At 39.7% G+C, this 18610-nt stretch overlaps 1 protein-coding gene across 12 annotated transcripts in view; it reads left to right on the top strand.

Moving 5' to 3' along the window:
• The first annotated feature begins 458 nt into the window (after positions 1 to 458).
• The window catches only part of lingo2 (leucine rich repeat and Ig domain containing 2), a 210959-nt gene continuing 192807 nt past the window's right edge, over positions 459 to 18610 (top strand). For 3 of the 12 annotated variants that reach the window (XM_037077165.1, XM_037077158.1, XM_037077164.1), the window contains exons 1-3: positions 461 to 683; positions 1026 to 1126; positions 1325 to 1458. The gene's annotated coding sequence lies outside the window, so the exon portion shown is untranslated. Of the gene's footprint in view, positions 721 to 1025; positions 1127 to 1324; positions 1459 to 5211; positions 5783 to 5863; positions 5928 to 18610 lie in introns of those variants that run through there. The other 9 variants (XM_037077167.1, XM_037077160.1, XR_005071131.1 and 6 more) reach the window with 8 other exon arrangements.

The following is an 18610-nucleotide window of genomic DNA, read 5'->3' as shown; positions in this document are numbered from 1 at the left end:
GGATGGTATTTTACTTTAATTATGACTAAACTGTGACTTTCTTGACTTGGAGAATTATCTTTTAAATTGACAAACAAAAATATTCAAGGCAATATTCAAACAAGATAAAAAAATGACTTGTCTTGCACCATGCACAGAAAGTTTTCTGGAAGTAGGTCAGATCAGGCAAACCGGAAGGGGCATGACTTCAGGTTAAGTATGTCCTATTGAGGCTGCCATACTATTAGGCCATGAAGACAAGTGTGCCCTCTATTGGCCATAAGTAGCTTTATTAATTAAAAAGTTTTCCAGTCTTACATTAAAAATCTTTCCAAACCTATGTAAGAATTAGGCCTAACAAAATATATGCCGACTTAAAGTATAAAAGCTCAGCCGTCATTGATCTGCATCTGTGTATTTCCCACTTATATCCGGTAGGTGGCGTGTTCGCGTCCACAGAGGCTTTCACTGTGTTTTTTTTCTTTCCCTCTGGTCTTTTGTTTGCAGTAGTTTTAGCGACATTGTGCCACTAAATTGTGCGTTTGCTATTGTAAATCCTCCAGAGCGCCTGTGAGGAAGCTGAACTGTCAGCTGATGGAGCCGTTAATCAAAACCAACCGTCCACGCACCTGCTGCGCTGCTACGTGTGACGTCAGTAACGTATCGACACGTGACAGAGGAGCTAACAGCAGGTGACGCAGACGGTTAGTAAGTAAACTAAGACAGATAGAGCTAAAACGCGTATGTAATGTGTTTATGTACGCCTACAACTTTATGTGTTGGATATTAGTTTTTTCTGGGGGTATTTCGCTTCGTCAACTCTCCTTTATATATTTCAAAATGGCACATGTACTGACAGAAACTAGCTTAGCAACTAGCTAGACATCTAACGCTAACCGAAGCTATGTTAGGTTATGCTAGCAATTCAGCGCGAAACGCCATCTGTGTTGTCGCTGTTTGCAGTGATAAAAACACGCTGTTTTAGAGTTTAAACATTTTTATTTTCAGGTGAGTAACTTGCATAAACTCGTTTTGTATCATTTCAGGGACAAGAGATGATAAAGCCCAGCTGAAATGAGATAAAAAGAATGAAGATAATGGTTACAGCAAAATGAGGAACAGCAGTCAAAGGACAAGGCATATTGAGGTAACTAATATAATGAAATGATTAAAACAAGAGTGAGAGCTGAGGAATTATAAAACTGGATTAGTCTATTATCAGTAATACCAAGTCCAAATTCTACATATGGCAGATTAAGTAGTAGTAGTCCACATTTGTTGTGTTGCAGTGTGGCCAAGTCTGAAACATTGTATAAACTATGTATTTTCTTGTCTGTTTAAAAAGGATGGAGAAGACATGACCTTGAGAGACAGTGAGAGAAGAATGATCTGCAACAAAAGCTGAGGCGAAACCTGCACTCAGGACCTTGCTGACATGAGACGCTGCAGGAGATTGCTGGCTGTACTGACGTCTGTAAGGTACGTGATTGAATAAATGAACCTTTGTTTTCAAAAGCTGGTTTAATGGGGATATGCAATTTAGAATATTATTTTATCTATTTGAACAGGGGTAGACAGATAGGGCTTTTTCAGGGCTGAGACTAATGAAGCCTTAAAATGCAGCTGTGGACGGTGTTTGTTCAGCATATAAAGCCTATCACATGCCAAAACTTCCCATACACTCGTACTGTAAAACCTAGATTATAGTTAATCGACAGCCATTAATGTACACTAGTGGCTGTTATGGCTGCGCTAATGTGGATCCAAGACCTACCCTACTCTGCCTCTGATTGTTTGTCTTCGTGGTTGGGTTAGTTAGGCTTAAGCACAATGAGTACAATTGGTTTGGGTACAAATATCAGGGCCAACCAATTAGAAGCAGAGTAAGGTGTCTCTAAGCAGGAAAAGCAGTGGGATCCATGATGAGGTGTCGCTCTATCCTCAGATGACTGAACCTGGGCCATTTGCTCACCTCCTCTTGGCAGCAATGCTGAATTGTGCAGTGTGATTTGTTTCTGTGGTGATTTGTTAAATGAAACTAGACCTGCCAGACATTTGCTATTCAGTATCTCTAATCTTTTTTTTGAATTTTTGGACAATCATTCTGCTGAGTGAAAACAATTTATCATCGTGTCGGACCATGTTCACGTTCTTTCTGTCTTTATCATCAGTTGCGATTAATTGGGCGGGCATCCTTATTGCCAGTCACTACATGTCATTGCCAATTAAAAAAATTCCACAGCAGCTACTTTATGGTTCAGGTACATTCGGTGATTAAGGAAAATGTCATTGTAGATTGTAAACATGTATCTATATGGCACAAAATAGAAACTTTTGGTAGCATTTTTGATAAGTTTACAAAAAAGTTACAGAGACAATGGAACGACAAATTGGTTGTAGTTGCTGACTGTTTTGGAACATGGGCCTGTGGACAGTTGGTTGGAAACTGTGCTACCTCGATAATGAGATTCAGGAAGGGCCGTGCTGGTGCCTCAGCCAGAGGGCTTACCCAGGCTTATCTGCAAGCTGTACCAGAGAGGGGAGAGAGTGAGAGTGAGGGGGGGAATGGGACAAAAGGGAAATAGGAGCGTTTTATGATAGACCTTTTAACATAAAACAATTGTGATGCTGCTTTTAAACATTCTTAAATTAAACATCTGACAATGGGAGTTTTTTTTAAGATTTCTGTGTAGTATAGACCGTGAACATGGATGCTGAATCGCTAATGTCTATTTTGATGTTGAGGTTGAGATGTTTTTCATTATGCCTGCATGTACTGAGCTAATGTGGAGCCATTTTGTTCAGTGTTTCAGTGCCCACTGTTTTTCTTTGCTCTGCTATCTTCACACTTAAAGTCTCCCTGTTAAGAGTGGAATATTCATTTTTGACTCAAGTCGCTGAGGGAGCTGCTCCACAGGACTGGTGACTTTAAATGTGTTATGTTGGAAAACACTCAAAATGTTTTTATTTTTTCGATTCCAGCCATCAACTTGCAGCCCTGACAGTGGGAAACAAATCCAGTAACTTGTTGGAAGGCATAGGACACACATAATTGAAATATTTTAGCATGGAATTAAGATAAACTGTATGAAATGAAAGTTGCCTGTGGTTAGAACATGAGGGAAGACTGGATCATTTTCAAATTTCAAACCTTCACTGCCCTCCTCGCCGCCACTGTGATGAACCGACTTACAATTTGATAAACATATGATATTCTCATATGTATGCTTGATAGAAGGAACAGCAATGGCCATTCGAATCAGATTTTGTAGTCCTTTTTTTGACGTCCATGTTATTGAAATTCCCGCTTTGTTTTATTGTTTTTTGATGCAAAGGAGAAAATTACGTAATTGCTCAGAAAATTGGACAAACTGAACAATTGATGTTGTTGCTGTAACGAAAACGAAACGTTTTGTATTGGCGCAGCTACAAATTCTGTGTACAAGTGCTGAGCCTTAAACTACAAAAAAAACATTGATGCAGCCAACAGTGTCAAGCTAACCAATACCAGAACACGTGTGGCTTGTAATTGACTTTGTCATGCTAATTTAACATCAGTCATACACATGCACACGTTTTAAAAATAGCTGAAGCAGCCAGTGGTCTTGTACAGATATAGCTAAGTGTAACTGTCACTGGCCAAAAATACATAAATATGACTGCAATAATAGATGCTTGTGTGTCCAGACAGAAGCAGTCAAGGTAAAGCAGCAGAGATGTGTCATTCTGGGAGCGAAAAAAAATGCTGCTTTTCTGGGGAGTTCACTCATTTTTGACGTTTGGAAATATGACAGTGGCTTAATCTCACATGGTGACACATGATAACAAGTGGTGAAAGGATCGTATGCCATTAGCGTGAGTTAGCCTTTAGACAGAGGTTTTGGAGAAAATGGAAAACAGTGAGAAATAATAATGGGCTTTCTCTGCAATACCCCAGTGTGAGACGGTTTGTTCGATTCCAAAACTGCACTTTTTCTGGTACAAAAAAACGTGATGACATTGTTGACATGTCTCCCCAAGGTAGACACACATGATGGATGGAATATAGTAGGCGAGTGACCCTGCCAGAAGCACTTTAACATTTGGCTCAGAGCTTTGGTGACAAGGTGCTGATGAGATGCAACCTTGCCTTGATAATATCAAGGTCAGGACCCTCTTATCAACACCTAGTGCAAATGGAACCAATATGTAATCAACATACTCTGTGTCCTGTTACAGTTATACATGATTGACAGGTTAAATTGGGATTCTGCAGGGCAATCCTAATCGATGAACACGTGGCTACACATTGTAGAGAAACAGAAAACAAGCAGCCTGACTTGGACCATGAATTCCAGGCTCGGCAAGATAATTGCTCAGGATTAGTAATGTTAGTTATTCATAGTGGGTGTGTGACGACAGGATGCATTGTCGACATACCGCTCTCAGTACATGACAAATGGGGTATGCCATAAATGGTCTCTCCACAAATACATATGGTGAGTTGAGATACTGTATGTGTGGGAGGATTTCCAGAAACGTTTTAGAATTGTATTTTGTTTCAAATTGTTCTTCATATTGTTTGTTATCCTGCCGCACCTCGGGCTAGTAATCACTGTGTATGTACACACAATGATAACAGAATTTCTGGCAATTTGTTTAGGCGGCTAATTATATAATTATATGGCTGCTACTGCACATGTGTTGTCCTTGTTTCTATGCAGTGTGCAGCTCCCTAGCTGGCTATTTTCGTCTTCCTCTTCAGTCACTCTTGACAGTTGGCCAGCATCAACTGCTGAACAGCCCTCAAGAAACAAAATTTGCTTAAAAAAAAGAGAGGTGCGGAAAAAAATGTAATCTCGAGGGATATTTAGTTAAGCAGGTAACGAGGATGTAGAGAAGGTGATTTGATTGCCTCTTGGCTCAGTGCTCTTTTCCATGCTGCTGCCTCATATCTATTTAACTTTACATGTTTATCAAGCATTATTTGTTTCTCTGAGGAGTATGGGCGGTGAACCTTCCTGTCTGACATGTCTGGCAATGGCACAGCAGTAATTGTGAAAAGCCCAAGCTAGAGAAGTGCGTGTGTGTGTGTATGAGAGGGAAGGAGAGGAGGAGAGAGAAAATGAAAGGGTGGGGAGGTGCAGTGTGGAAGCAGGGAGGAGGCATGTACGAGGGAGGGCGAAGGCAAGAGGAAGGGAGAGAGAGAGAGGGAGAGAGAGGGAGAGAGAGGGAGAGAGAGAGAGAGAGAGAGAGAGAGAGAGAGACGGAGTGCGAGAACAAGCGGCTCGCCTCATTCTGCTTCTTTCCCAGCATCCATTCTGTGAGACCCTATTCCGGAGCGGGGGAGAGCTACATAACAGGCAAATTGAAGAGGCAAAAGGAGGAAAAATCCATTGAGGAGGGAGTATATCGAGGAAAATAACACATAATCAGGGCTCACTGGACATTCACTACCACCTCCTATAGCTTTGGCAGAGGTGTCTGAAAGTTTCCATCCAGGGGGGATACCCTCCCCTTGTTGTGGGGATGAACAGCGGATGCTGAATTTCATTCCTGAAGGCAGGAGGAAAGCTGTGAGGACCGGCTGGATTCACTTGCAGTGGAGCTGGTAGTGCGCACCAGAAGAGATCCTACAGTGCCTCTTTCGCTCTCTCGCTCAGTCTCTCGCACACACATTTTCCAGTAGAATACATAACACTATTTCACTGTGCCAAGGTGGAATATCAGGGGGAAGCAACCCAAAAGAAATTCTCCTGAACCAGGGAAGTCAAGAGGAACGGATTATATACAGAATCAATGAAGGACATCCTGTTCATGAAAAGTAAGTTCTAATCAGAAAAGGCTTTGAATTGGGTTCTGATTCTGAGAGACTTGAAGGATTTTTGCCCTTGTTCTTTGTTGTGGAGAGGCACCGAGCTTCAGACAGCTTGTCTTGTGGACTATAGGTTTCTGGATGGTATTTCAAGGTAAGGACACATCCACGGGCTCTTGTACATCAATAGCACCCTCCAGGTTTTTGGGAAAAGGGCAGATTAGGGTGCTTAAAAGCTCAGCATGAAAAAAATAGAGTGAAGTGGGAAAGGGAAAGGAAGATGGAAAGGGTATGCGAGTCTTATCCTAGACTATGTATCGCCAGTTCTATAGAAAGTGCAAAGTTGGGATAAATGCATATTAGTAATACAAATAAATGTCTGAGGGCTTACAGTGAATGCTTTTTTTAAATTGTATTTTATGGCTGTTAGATCGCGACTCCCACTGCAGAGAATAATCTATCCTTGTCTATCTGCATACTTGTGCATGTGTGTTTGCTGAGAGGGGAGATGCCCGTCTGCAAAGCAATTCATCTCTCTGCTTCCTTGCTACATAGCGGTTATCACCAGGGGAGGCTGCCAGCGGAAGGGGCATAATTGCGGTGGCTGTTTGTCCTCGTCTTTGCAACAGCTAGTATCTGTGAGCGCAGGGAATTACTTTTGTACAGTAGCCACATTTTATTCATAATGGTGAGTGTCTCTCTGCATTTTAATGCCTGCCATGTCCCTTTTATCTCTGCTTGCAGAGAACTGATTGTGTCTAGTATTATACTATCTCAGTCACCCTATAATAAACCTTCACCTTCAGTTTCTATGTATGTATAAGTTTGTTGGTTTGAAAGTGGTTCAGCAATACATCTTGTTTTGTGTCTCTTTATCTCTCTGTTTTTCATGGTCTTTCTCTCAAAAGGGGAAAGTGATGATAGGGTAATTTCTTTATGTCTTTCGGTTGCCAGGTTCCTTTTCAGATGGTAATTAGCACTGTTTCAGTTGACAGTGTATAGACCAACAGACAGAAGCATTAAGGTATGCTGTTGTGCTCTTTTTTGGGAAGAGTGAATGTGCTGCCCTCTTGATCAATACCAGACAAGTGCAAGGCTACCTCCTTTTGTACAGCAGCGGTTGAAATATTAATGATTGCATGAGCATCCTGTTGGTCCCCTGAAATATTTAAAATAATTGAATATTAAATAGCCTGTCTGAGCTGTCAAAGCCCAACTTTGTCCTGGGCAGATGATTAGAATGCCACATTCTCATGTAACATGCAAAACAGTGACCATTAAATGCCTTTGCCTCTGGTTATAAAAATTTCAAAAGAAGTGTCTCTCCTCTTGCAGAACATCCACTGGGGGGAAGTGGAGCCTGATGGGAAGTTGATGACAGCTCCTGTGTATCTGGTGTTGACTGGCTTATAGGTTGCTAAAATCGCCAGTTGTTCCCCTGCATATTTGGGCTGATTGCAGGAAGCTGCTTTTCACAAATGTTCTATTGAAATCACATTTAGCATTGAAATGGCGTTGTATGCTATTGCTTTCTCTTGAGACAGATGTAAACCTCTCATCTATTCTTCTTGCTGAAATTCATTTAATCTAATGAGCCACATTTAAACTATGTATATATCAGATATGCGTGTGCACGTACTTGTCTAAGAGAGCGAATGAGAGTGAAAGGGAGTTTCTGAGTGTATCTGGTATCTGTGTGGGTGTGTATTTGTCCAGAGCTCTGAGCTTCATCCCTTTTGATGTTTTATTGAGTGTTAACCATGGTAGGACTGACGCACTGCCTCTGATATGGAGTAGCATGGTTAAAGGAAAGCACTAAGACGGACTTTGCTTTTCCTTGTAGTTCCTTTAAGTCTGAATTAGCAATGCTGTGTCTGTCTCTTTCAGCCCTTTGGATTTGGTGAATGATTTGGTTCAGGCACTGTGTACGTGCATTGGTGCAGGGCTGTGTATGTGTGCTTGTATACATCTGTGCCTACGGTATGTGCGTAAGCAGGAAAGGCACATGTATACAGCGTGTGTGTTTGCTCAGGTGAGTGTATATAAGCATATAATCCCCTTCTCTGTGCGTATAAGGGCATATACAGTATACAATCTGTTTTTTTCCCATTCTGATGTCAGCAAAGACAAGGCCCTCCATTTCCAGTGATATTATGCATCCACTGAATCACGGTATGGTAGGAACAGAGGGAAGGAGCCCTCTTCTACCTTGTGATTATTCAGTGCTGTTGACAGCATGTTCACATGGGGCAGAAATCAGATGAAACAGCTTTGATGGCAAAAATGCTGGGGTTTTGATTTATTACTCAGAAACAGAGTTTGAATCAGTATGCATGCACGCCAGTAGGCAGCTGAAATCTGACACACCTGCCTCCAAGTATGATAAATCATTCGCAATCATGTGTGCCTTTTAGATTTGGTGCCAGCAAAATATCAGTCAGTTACAGAAGTTGCAAATCATGATATTTTAATATAAGTTTTTAGATTCCCAGTAGTGTCACAAGTTTTTACATCATTTAGTTAGGGCTCATTAACAGGATTATTCCATGAATCAATATCACTAATTGTTATGACTAAAGCCATACCTCATTATGTGATTAGCTTTAAGGGAGTGAAGTACTGTTGCAAATAACAGCATATGGATGAGATAAAGTTTAGACGAGATTTGTAAAATATCCATTATATTGTTTGTTTTAATGGTGAATATAAATTAAGATATCTCTTATGTTAATGAGACATCAACTTATCTCTTATTGAAAAAAATTGACACAGAACAGATTACTAAATTGGATTTTTTTTCATAGAAGTCTAAAATGTTCGAGGGGGCTGTACCATAAAATAAATATTTATGTTTTATCGAGTTTTGATATGTCAAGCTTTGCATTTGTTTTTATTTAAATTATATAATGCCTATTTATTAAAATGTGCACACAAAATGGTGGATGTCAAATATAATTGATAATTGATATGCATTTAAAAGCTGCAAAAAAATGAAGTTGAGATTGAAATTAAATTCAATTTGTTCCATAGCTTTAAGATCAGCTGCTATACAAGTACCATCTTTGCGAGGTTAAGGTCTTTCAGGTGCTGTTACTGCTCCAGATTATACAAGACAATAATTAACTCGAAAATGGTTACATTTGTATATCATAAAAGTAATTTGGCCAAATTTCTTTGAAATACATGTTGGAAAGTTGATGTTAGAGGACAAATGTACAGAGAGTTCTGTCAACAGCCGGGCCTGTACCCAGAAGCAGAACAGCATACAGTATTTTTAGCTGATCCATTAAGGACATGGAAGAAAAATCAATGATCGCAGACTGAAACACTAGGTTTCAAATTTAAGTTTTTTTTCCCTGCTATGACCTTTGGATACAGTTGGGGATATGTACTTTGTGAATATCAGATTCTAACCCGGTCAATGAAAGAGACCTAATAATGTAAGTGAAACAAGGCTTTTGTCTTTTGTCATTTGTTTATGAAATTAAATGATACTTTTTTCTCCTAAGCTAATATATGCATACTATATGCTTTTTTTTACTCGTGAATAGATAATACTTTTAGTCAGCGTTTGTTTTTGCGTTTATATCGCACAGTTGTGTGGCTTCACTGCATACTTGAGATTTACAGGCTAATATGTATGTAATTGTTGCTGTCACTTAGAAACACATTAACATTCTGAAGCTAGCGATCATGAGCCACACATCTGTAGCATATATATCACCAGCTGGCTGGGAAGAACAAAAGACCTTATTTTAAATAGAGGTCTGGTCAGCTGGAGACCACGCCGTGAACGGATTGGGCTGATCTGTTGTCAGCCCCTTTGAATCCCTGATGAGGCGAAACACAATATGCTCGAACAGCTGGGTCATTTATGGAATATGCTTACTCATCATGGTAGACAGCCGTTTTAAAGGAGTGGGGAAAAAATGCCGTTTTAATCGAGTATCCTTCACAAAAGTAAAAAATATTATTTTAGATGAAAGCTCATTTATCAGTTTACAAAAAATGACAGCCCTTTCCTAAAAGGCATGTGGGGGAAGGTCTTTGGATAGACAGGACAACTATTGAAATCACCATAATCTGATAACAGTGACAAGATAAGAGACATTGACCATGCATATTGAGCAATTTCCTTCATTGAATAATTGACAATAAGGGCATTTGCGTGTGTCACTATGTAGCACTCTTTTTATTTAACATTTGTGTTTATATCTGAAGGATCTAGACAAGAGCAGCAGAAAAATTAACTCACACTGAAATAAAACATAGAAAGTAAAACCACATTTTCTTTTATGTACAAAAGAGAAAAGCTTGGCAAAAGAGATTAGGAAAAGGAACACAAAGGATTTCTGTCTGATATCTGTTGAAGATGTGATGTGCTAAGTGACTGCTGGTGGCAGTGCAGCCCTTCTGGGATACAGTAACCAGGAAGTGGCTGTCGGGGCATGAGGAGTGATCTACGAACAACCTCCATTGACAGTGACCTTGCTGTCTGTGTCACTTCGCTGTGCGACCTTCCTCTGCAAGCTGCCGAGGGCAATAAGCGTTGTATCACCTTTTGAAAAGTCCCTTTCCATGTGTGTCGACAAGGAGCATTAGTAAGGGTCAGGGGTGACGTAGCTGACTAAGAATAGGGGGCAGAGGATGCTGCACCATGTGGCAGATGAGATAGAACAAGAGGAAAAAGGGCTTTTGGGCTAGTTCACTGAAAAAGAAAACAAAGATCAAATGCCCTCAAGCATTGCCCACAGCTTAAATCAAGACATCTTGTATTTTAAACTTGAGCTGAACTTTTACTTCTGCTAGTAAATCCACAGGCTTTCCCTAAACTTACCAAGTGCAGAATACAACCTGCAAAGTTGTGGATTTCCTCCTTGATAGTGATGGGACATTAGAGACTGTTATCACTACCACAAACTCAGCCATTATAATTTGAAATGAAATATATGTTGCATTGGATATTTGGTTGTTTTCTCCTTTAAACTAAATTATTCTTTATGAATGAAGACAAAACATGTTAATGGGACATACTCAGTTTTAAAAAACTGTAGGTTGCTGGAGTGATCTCACTAACAAAATGTCATCTGATCAAGTGATTTGAAAGCTTTTGATTTTCAACATTTATATCATATATTTCAAGGTTGCACCTCAGAGGCGTAACTAGGAAAAAGGTGTGAGATATAAAAAAATCTAAAAATGAATTAATAGAAGGTTTTTGCTAAAAAAGTTTTTTAAGAAAACAAATCCCTCTTATTGTTATACTGAGCTAGTCTCTTGTCTAAACAGAGGAGTGCGCCGTAAAGTACATGTGACATTTACTGTTGAATCGTTTACCGTGATGTTTCACAAATCCCATTTGCAGTATGTGAAGGGATATTGTGTCCTCTGTGTCATTAGTACTATACGTGTTTTTTCTTGTGTAATTTAGACAGTAATCGATGAACCAATTAACCATTATCAATTAACCAAGAAGTTATTTTAGCCACAAACATGCAAACACAACATCCAAACCAATTACGTGCTATTACTGACCACCCCCCCGTAACAAAACTAATTAAGCATCATTAAATATTCACACACTAGAATAACCTACCTATTTCCCAAAAGCGAGGAACGATTAATACTGGTTCATTTTCTGCGAGGCCAATGTTGGAACCATCCATTTTGTGTTTTGCCTCCATCAGCCACTTTAGGATGTCCTTACAGTGACTTTGCCACCTTCATCCTCTCCCTGCACCCTCAGTTTTCAGCCATGAAGCAGTGTATTTAGAGTATTGACCGCTTTGCACTTTGGATGATAACAGAAGTGCTGCATCTTTTTGTATCAAGGTGAGGGGCTACTTACATATTCATACATATACATACTCTTTATGTGCATTGTTTTGCTAAGCTTTATCTATAGTCCTGTCAAGTGATAAGTGTAAGCAGATAAAAGGTTGCATATCCAGGTTGGAAAAAAATATTTATTCAGTCTGTGCCGTTTTGTAAAACACATGCTGTAAAATGCAGTTAATATAACAAATATGTGCATGGATCTGACAAGACCAAACTTCACTTGCTTGCTTTTACAATCCTGATTCCAGTGTATAGCCAAAATAAAAACAGAACGTGTTAATTTTCAAAGAAGCCGAAATGGTCCTATGAAGCGTCTCCGAGTCCATTTAGTAATGTCCCCAGTCTAGTGTTTGACAAAGTAATAAACATTGCCCCATCCTCGCTTGTGAATGACATAGTCTTTCAAGGATGCATGTTCATACCCAATTTTGCCATCATCTGTTACCAGTGAACCTGTGTACCTGTGGGATGTTCAAGCAGGTGTTTTTTTGAGCAAACTGCCCAACATTTTGTTGCCCCATTCCAAACTTCATTGTGACATGATGCTAGCATCTAATTCAGAATGGGCATATATATTTACATGAAACAACTGGGTTGATGATTTGAAAATATTAAGAATATTCTCTCTTTTTCCGTTTTAGTAAATGTCAATAATGATTGGCAAGTCAGCAGAAGCTGTTTTATTTGTTAAACACAGCACCCCAACCTTTTCAAGTTTATAGCAAAACTGTCATTTAAAAAGATCTTGCAAATAATATTTGACAGACTATAATTTAAAATGTATATCAAAGCTATGAGTGGTCTTGCTTTTGTCCAGAAATGTTAGGTTATTACACACAATTCAGTATCCCCGCTAAATGTTTCACAGGTAGACATGTCAGGGTGTCGTCTTTTTATTTCAACAATAGTGGAAATGTCAGTACATGGATACTTCCTCTGCCTCTGAGGGGACTATGGTTTCTTCAACAGCACTTGTGTCTTACATTGGACAAGCTCCCATAACCCCACTTCTGCCAAACTATGAAAGGCTCTCAGCAGGACACTGGCCCTGCACTTGTTAGTTCAGGTCACTGATCCTGGCTTCCTTTGGGCTTACAGCTCGTATAGACTAAAGTACAGCTTGGATGTTTGTTAGTTGCTTATGCTTTAACGAGTCAGTGGGGAAAGAGTAAGAACGCCTACACACCTTAAACCTCCCCCTGAGAGCAGAAGACCTGTGGTTGTTTTGTGTGAACGAAATGTCTCGTTTCTGCAGGTTCAAAAAATGTTGTGCAGGGTCTTGTGGAAGAGTTTTCATCTCCTGGTTGGAAAAGGTTCCTTATAGGTAGCAAGTAGTTTCAAAACACAATTTAGGAGTGAAACAAGAGATGAAAGAACAGAAAACAGTGGAAATCCAGAAAGGAGGTGATAGCGTACAGTACTTAATCATTCCTATAATTGGTGGGCCTGTCTTTTATTGACTTTCAGTGCTAAATGTCAATCTTGACTTTTCTATTGGTGTTCAAGAAGAAAGGCAAGATGACACAAGATTAATTTCTGCACAGGCACAAAAGTCCCTATTATACCTGCACTGTTCTATTACGATAGTGACAGTTGGCTGCTATCCAGTGAGTGGAACCAACCCAGTTTCATAACAGCATTGCTCCTGAACTGGCATATACTGCAGTCACCTCCTGCTCTATTTCAGTCTTTTGCATAAACTGCCAATAAATTGGGAGGAGGGGCTATGATTCAGTGTTGCCCTTTTAATTTATTGCATGCTTCTTTCTTATAGTCGTATAATCTCAGATAGCTGTCAGTTGGGCGAGAGACTCATTAGAACCTTTGTCATGCCATTGCTCCTGGGCTGGGGAGCACACTGAGTAGATAAGAACTCTTTCTGCTCTCCCAGCTTCTCTCTCCCGCTCTTATTATCACTCCAGCTCTCTCTTTTCCTCTTCCCAGTCAGCTCAGTGTGTTACCAGAGGTTTGACTGTCAAGTGGAAGCTCAAGACATTCTTGAGTCTTTCAGGGTGGCAATGGAGGTTCTGACGGCAGCACATAATCTCCTGCCTGCTGCGGTCTCACTCATGTTTGCCTGTTGGTTACAGAGGGATGTTGTCTGATGATTCTGTTGTTTGTCTGGAGCAAATGCATGCGTGTGTGTGTGTTTGTGCGTATGTGTGTGTGAGACTATGGGCTTACTGGTTTAAGTATGGTTCTTGGGTTGATGGGGAGGAGAAAGGCGTTGTGACAATGTCATTCCAGGTCAGAATGTCATAGTGTCTACTTGAAGATATGTCATGACACTTTCCTGCATCTTAATGTCGACGTTTGTTGTAAATTTTGTTGAGTTATTCACTGACATCATCCACTATTTTCCAAGGTTGTTCAAACTCAGAGAGAGATTTTCACATGTCACCGTAACTTGCAAGAGAAAGACAGTGCGGAGAGAGATGACAAAACATAAAATGAATACAACTTTAATACTTTACCTAGTTTTTGAAAAGCTGTCATGTATCACAATGATAGATTCTCATCAGCAATAGAAGTCATCAAACAATGAAGACAAGCACTCTCATGATTCTACACTTTGTCTTTTGTTTTGTTTTGATTCAGAGACCTCTAGTGAATGAAATTACAAAATTTGTGTTAAATTTGTTGAGAAAATGTATGTTTTTTTTTTACTTTGCCAGTGATTGCAATGGCTGTAGAAGAATGTTAAACTGATTTAATGGCACTGACTAATAATGTGATAAACTTGCAGGTTGAATATATAAAACATTTTTTTTTTTCCCCATTGCAGATGGGCTCTTCATCGGTATTAATAAGGGCTTTTATTATATGAATGTACAGTTGCTACAGTGTTTCGCTGTCTACTGCGTAAGTACCAAGTCTCAACAAACATCCGATAGTTGTGAAATGAGTGACAAACAAAATGTTATTCTTGCTTATATTTGCAATTTATTATTACCATATGACATTTTCTATGAAAACATTGCCTGCCCACGATGGACTTTGTTTACATAGTGATTCAGTGGATTGAAGACCTGACTTCGCTTTGATATTTGTTTATGCTATTGACATTAAGGAAAGCAAACTTGTACTTCAGTATAAGATTTCTAAATGCATTTACAGATTTTAAAAGGTCTATTGAATTCCCTTCATATCCAAACAGTAAAGTAGATTAGATATGGGGAGTACTCTACTATACAGTAGAGTTGATATTTTAAGATTTAGCATGAAGTTAAAAACAGATGCTGAACAAGATCATAGCACTGAAACAGTATAACTTGATTATTGTTCTGTGTGCTTCTTATTGGAGTCCATGATGAAACGCCCAACACCGCCACGATTAGCTGATCCATTCCACTTAGTGTTTCTGTTCTAGAAATGTATGTATCCACTCACTGAACTGTATACCACACTGTATAAAAGGTCTCCTCTAAATGACACATGCGAGCTGGATCACAAATAGGTTTATGATTCATGCTCAAACACACACAATAAGATATAAATTACATCACATGCTTGTTTGAACAAAATTGTGGATGACAGCATTCTGCCACCTTTAAAATGTGGGTGACGCATGACAGATTAAATGTACATGTCCTAAGAAAAACTCAGCACACGTAGTGCAAATTCAGCTCGCCTGCCACATTAGATATTGCACGGACTGCAAGGGCTGATCCTGTTTGATGAGCCAAGAATTAAACCTCCAAATTTAAACATTGACCTTTACTTCCAAGAATATAAGCACCACTGCTATTGTCAACATGTGTAATTCCCAGCCTTGGATGCCGGCATGCTCACTGTGAATTATAAATCAATGAGCATGTATTAGTGTAAAATCCTCCAGCACTTGGGGCTTTGCTTGTGATGGAAGAATGAATAGCAGGAAATAGGGGAACAGGGACACCTCAGGGGATGCCAGGCTGTCCAACTCTGGGTCTGCTGGTCACAGCCTGGAGCTCATCCATATAGATACAGAGACAGGGGGCTCACATAGCACTGGTTTGAAAAAAGTGTGTGTTTCTTTGTGTGTGTGTGTGTGTGTGTTTTGATTAGCTTCAGGGAGCTTCAAGAATAGTTGAAGCCTATATAAATTGAGCAAAGGAAAAAGCACTGTTGCATGATATAAAATGTTGAACTGAAATCCACATGGTTTGTATATGACCATTTTTGTACACCAGTCATTTTAACCATAGCTGATCTATGACAACATTCACATTTACTGTTGAAAACAGTGGTGTTGTTTTTCCCTAAAAATCACTTTGTTATTTGTGTGGCAGCAGCAACAAATGTGTGGAGTCATTACAGGCAGAACAGACACAGTAAAGAAAAAAAAAAAAAAGACATCACAGTACTGGAAGTGGTACTTTATCAAGAAATTATCTATGTGATGTGAAATGCAAACACAATGCAGAAATGGGTGCTTAGCAACAGAGATGCTGCCCTCTGCCAAGAAAATGGAAAAAGGCTGTTTAACACTGAGTTTTGGCTTTGATGGACTGTTTAATCAGCAAGCATGAGAAATGTTTGTAGAAAAGCTCTTTGGTATGAATATGCCCCACACTTATTGTGTCTTAGCAGTTCATGGTCCTTGAACACCCACAATACATTTGATTCAGTCTTCAGTTAAACAGAAGAGAAAGAGTAGGAGATACAGTGAGTGGAGGCATTGAATATTGACATGCAGTTAGCTTGGTTTTAGAGCGGCAACGATTAATCGATTAATCAGTAGCCCTATTCACGCTGCCCTTTGAGTGCGGGGATCCTGCACCAGTTCTCTGCACCCTCGTCTGTGTTAAAGTCTCAGAGGTGGTGGAGGATGAAATTTTGCTCCAGCGCTGATCCGCCTCTGGATGTAGTATCAAAGGCGCAACATTGGCGAACTGAACCTGTGTGAATGGAAAAACTGGCGACATGGAGCGAGGGCGTGTCGGTCTGACAGTCTGATAACTAAACAGGTCCTTCACTCAACTAAATAATGAGAAATGTTCAACAAAGCAAAGTTACAGGACCAAACAATAGTAATGTAGTAACTGTAAATGTCTTTGGCAACTGATATGAGGACAAAAATACCGCAGTTATACATGAAGTGTCCGTCACCCCTGTCCTACTGACTCTTCCTCACATTTCTGCCTGAAAAACAGCATCTGTCACCAGCAAAAAACTTTAACTCACTAAGTGTTTGTGTTGAAAATGAATCATGGTGACGGTTAGCCCTCCTGACCAAGACTTCAGTGGACTTTCCCCCATAAAAACAGGGTTAGTGAGGGAAATTTAGTTGTAAGCTACTTTACTAATCGATTTATTGTTTCAGTCATTTTTCTGGCAAAAATGTCGAACAGCTGCTGGTTCCCCATTCTTCAATGAAGGGCTTTGCTTCTTTCCTCTGTTGTGTATGATACATGACAGTAGAGGCATAACAGTAAAGGAAGAGGCTTTTTGTTGTTGGACTGTTTTGAGTATTGATAATAAGTATTGATAGAAGATTGATCAATAATGAAAATAATCATTAGTTGCAGACCTACTCTCGGCTAAATTCTGGTTTGGTAGTAGTTCTTGGACATGGAGCACATGTATGTTCACAGTGAAATTGTTACAGTATGTGTGTAAATGTGTGAACAATGTTACTTATTTGGGAAGATGGCAGTAAAAGTAGGAGGATTTATGTTGTAGCCTTATACTGTATTAATAGTGTGTAGTTCACTGCGCAATAAAGTGTTGTAGTATCTTATATAAGACATAGTGTATGTGGACCCTAAAGGCATCTTTAAACACCCACACAAACTTTTGCATGCACACATACATAGACACTTAGACGCAGAAATTTGAATAATTTAAAGGATATGAACATGTTAAGCTGCCTTCTTTCTAAAAGCACTCAACAGAAAGTAATACAATTATTGTACATGACTGCATCAGGAAGCCTGTTCAACATGTTTGTGTTACTTAAGAGAAGCAAAGCACTGAGTTTCTTTCAGCTAATAAGCAACTTAATGACCCGAGACACTTAAAATGCTAAAACGAAATCACCACATTTATTGTTTTATCTTTTGCAATTTATATGGATACACGGCAAAGGCCATGACCACAAACGTTCCACATGAGGTAAACTCAGAGGCAGATTGCTCAGTGGATGGTCACACAGTTACTTATTTGCCCTGCAGGAAGAAAAATAAATGACTTTAACAGCATACTGCAGGGATATATGATTGGCTCATCAAGGTTTGTTAAAAGCACTTTCTGTGCCCATGGTAATGATGACATGGCACCCTGTGTACAGTGAGGCTGAGAAGTACATTATCTTGACAATTACTGTTCTGTTAGGAGATGAAAGCCTCCTAACACACACTGTGGCCACTGCCTTTGGTCCACAGGGTTGCCCATACACTCGGCAGCCCTGGTTTCCTCTCTTCCGGTGCATCACCCATCTAATCCTGTTACTGTTTGTGACTCACGACTTTCAACTGTCGGGAGGAGAAAAAAGTGCATAAATAATGTATTCCTTGGGTGTATCCACCCCCGGATCAATGGCAATACAAAGACCATCTACAAAGACAGTTGGCTCAAGGCCATATTTGATCACTTCCACTGCGCACGATCGCTGCTCCTTTTTTGTCAGCCCGCCGAGACTCAATTATTTCCAAGTGTTTGTAAGCTATTGTTGAAAGAGCACGAAGTGAATATTTAAAGTTGGTGAGGGAAAGAAAAATCTTTGATGAGACATGAAAACAGCAGATGGATGGTAATAGTGAACTGTTAGATAGAGTTGGAGGAGGAGAAAGAGAGGAGAAAAGAAAATGATATGATACAGCATCCTTTTACTCACAGAGATACAAGGAAAATAGTTTTATGCATGGCAGCAGGTTAGCCTCTGCTGTGCTCATACAAAATGACAGAAGAAAAGGGACAAATTAAATGGCACTTGATCATTTCCAAAACAGTTGATAGAGCAGGTCATACCATTTAACCGATCAGTGGGAACTGGAGTGCAACTCAAATGAACTCCCC

This window comes from Acanthopagrus latus, chromosome 18 (assembly GCF_904848185.1).
Source record: "Acanthopagrus latus isolate v.2019 chromosome 18, fAcaLat1.1, whole genome shotgun sequence".
Taxonomy (NCBI): Eukaryota; Metazoa; Chordata; class Actinopteri; order Spariformes; family Sparidae; genus Acanthopagrus; species Acanthopagrus latus.
This window is presented reverse-complemented; position numbering and strand designations above follow the sequence as displayed.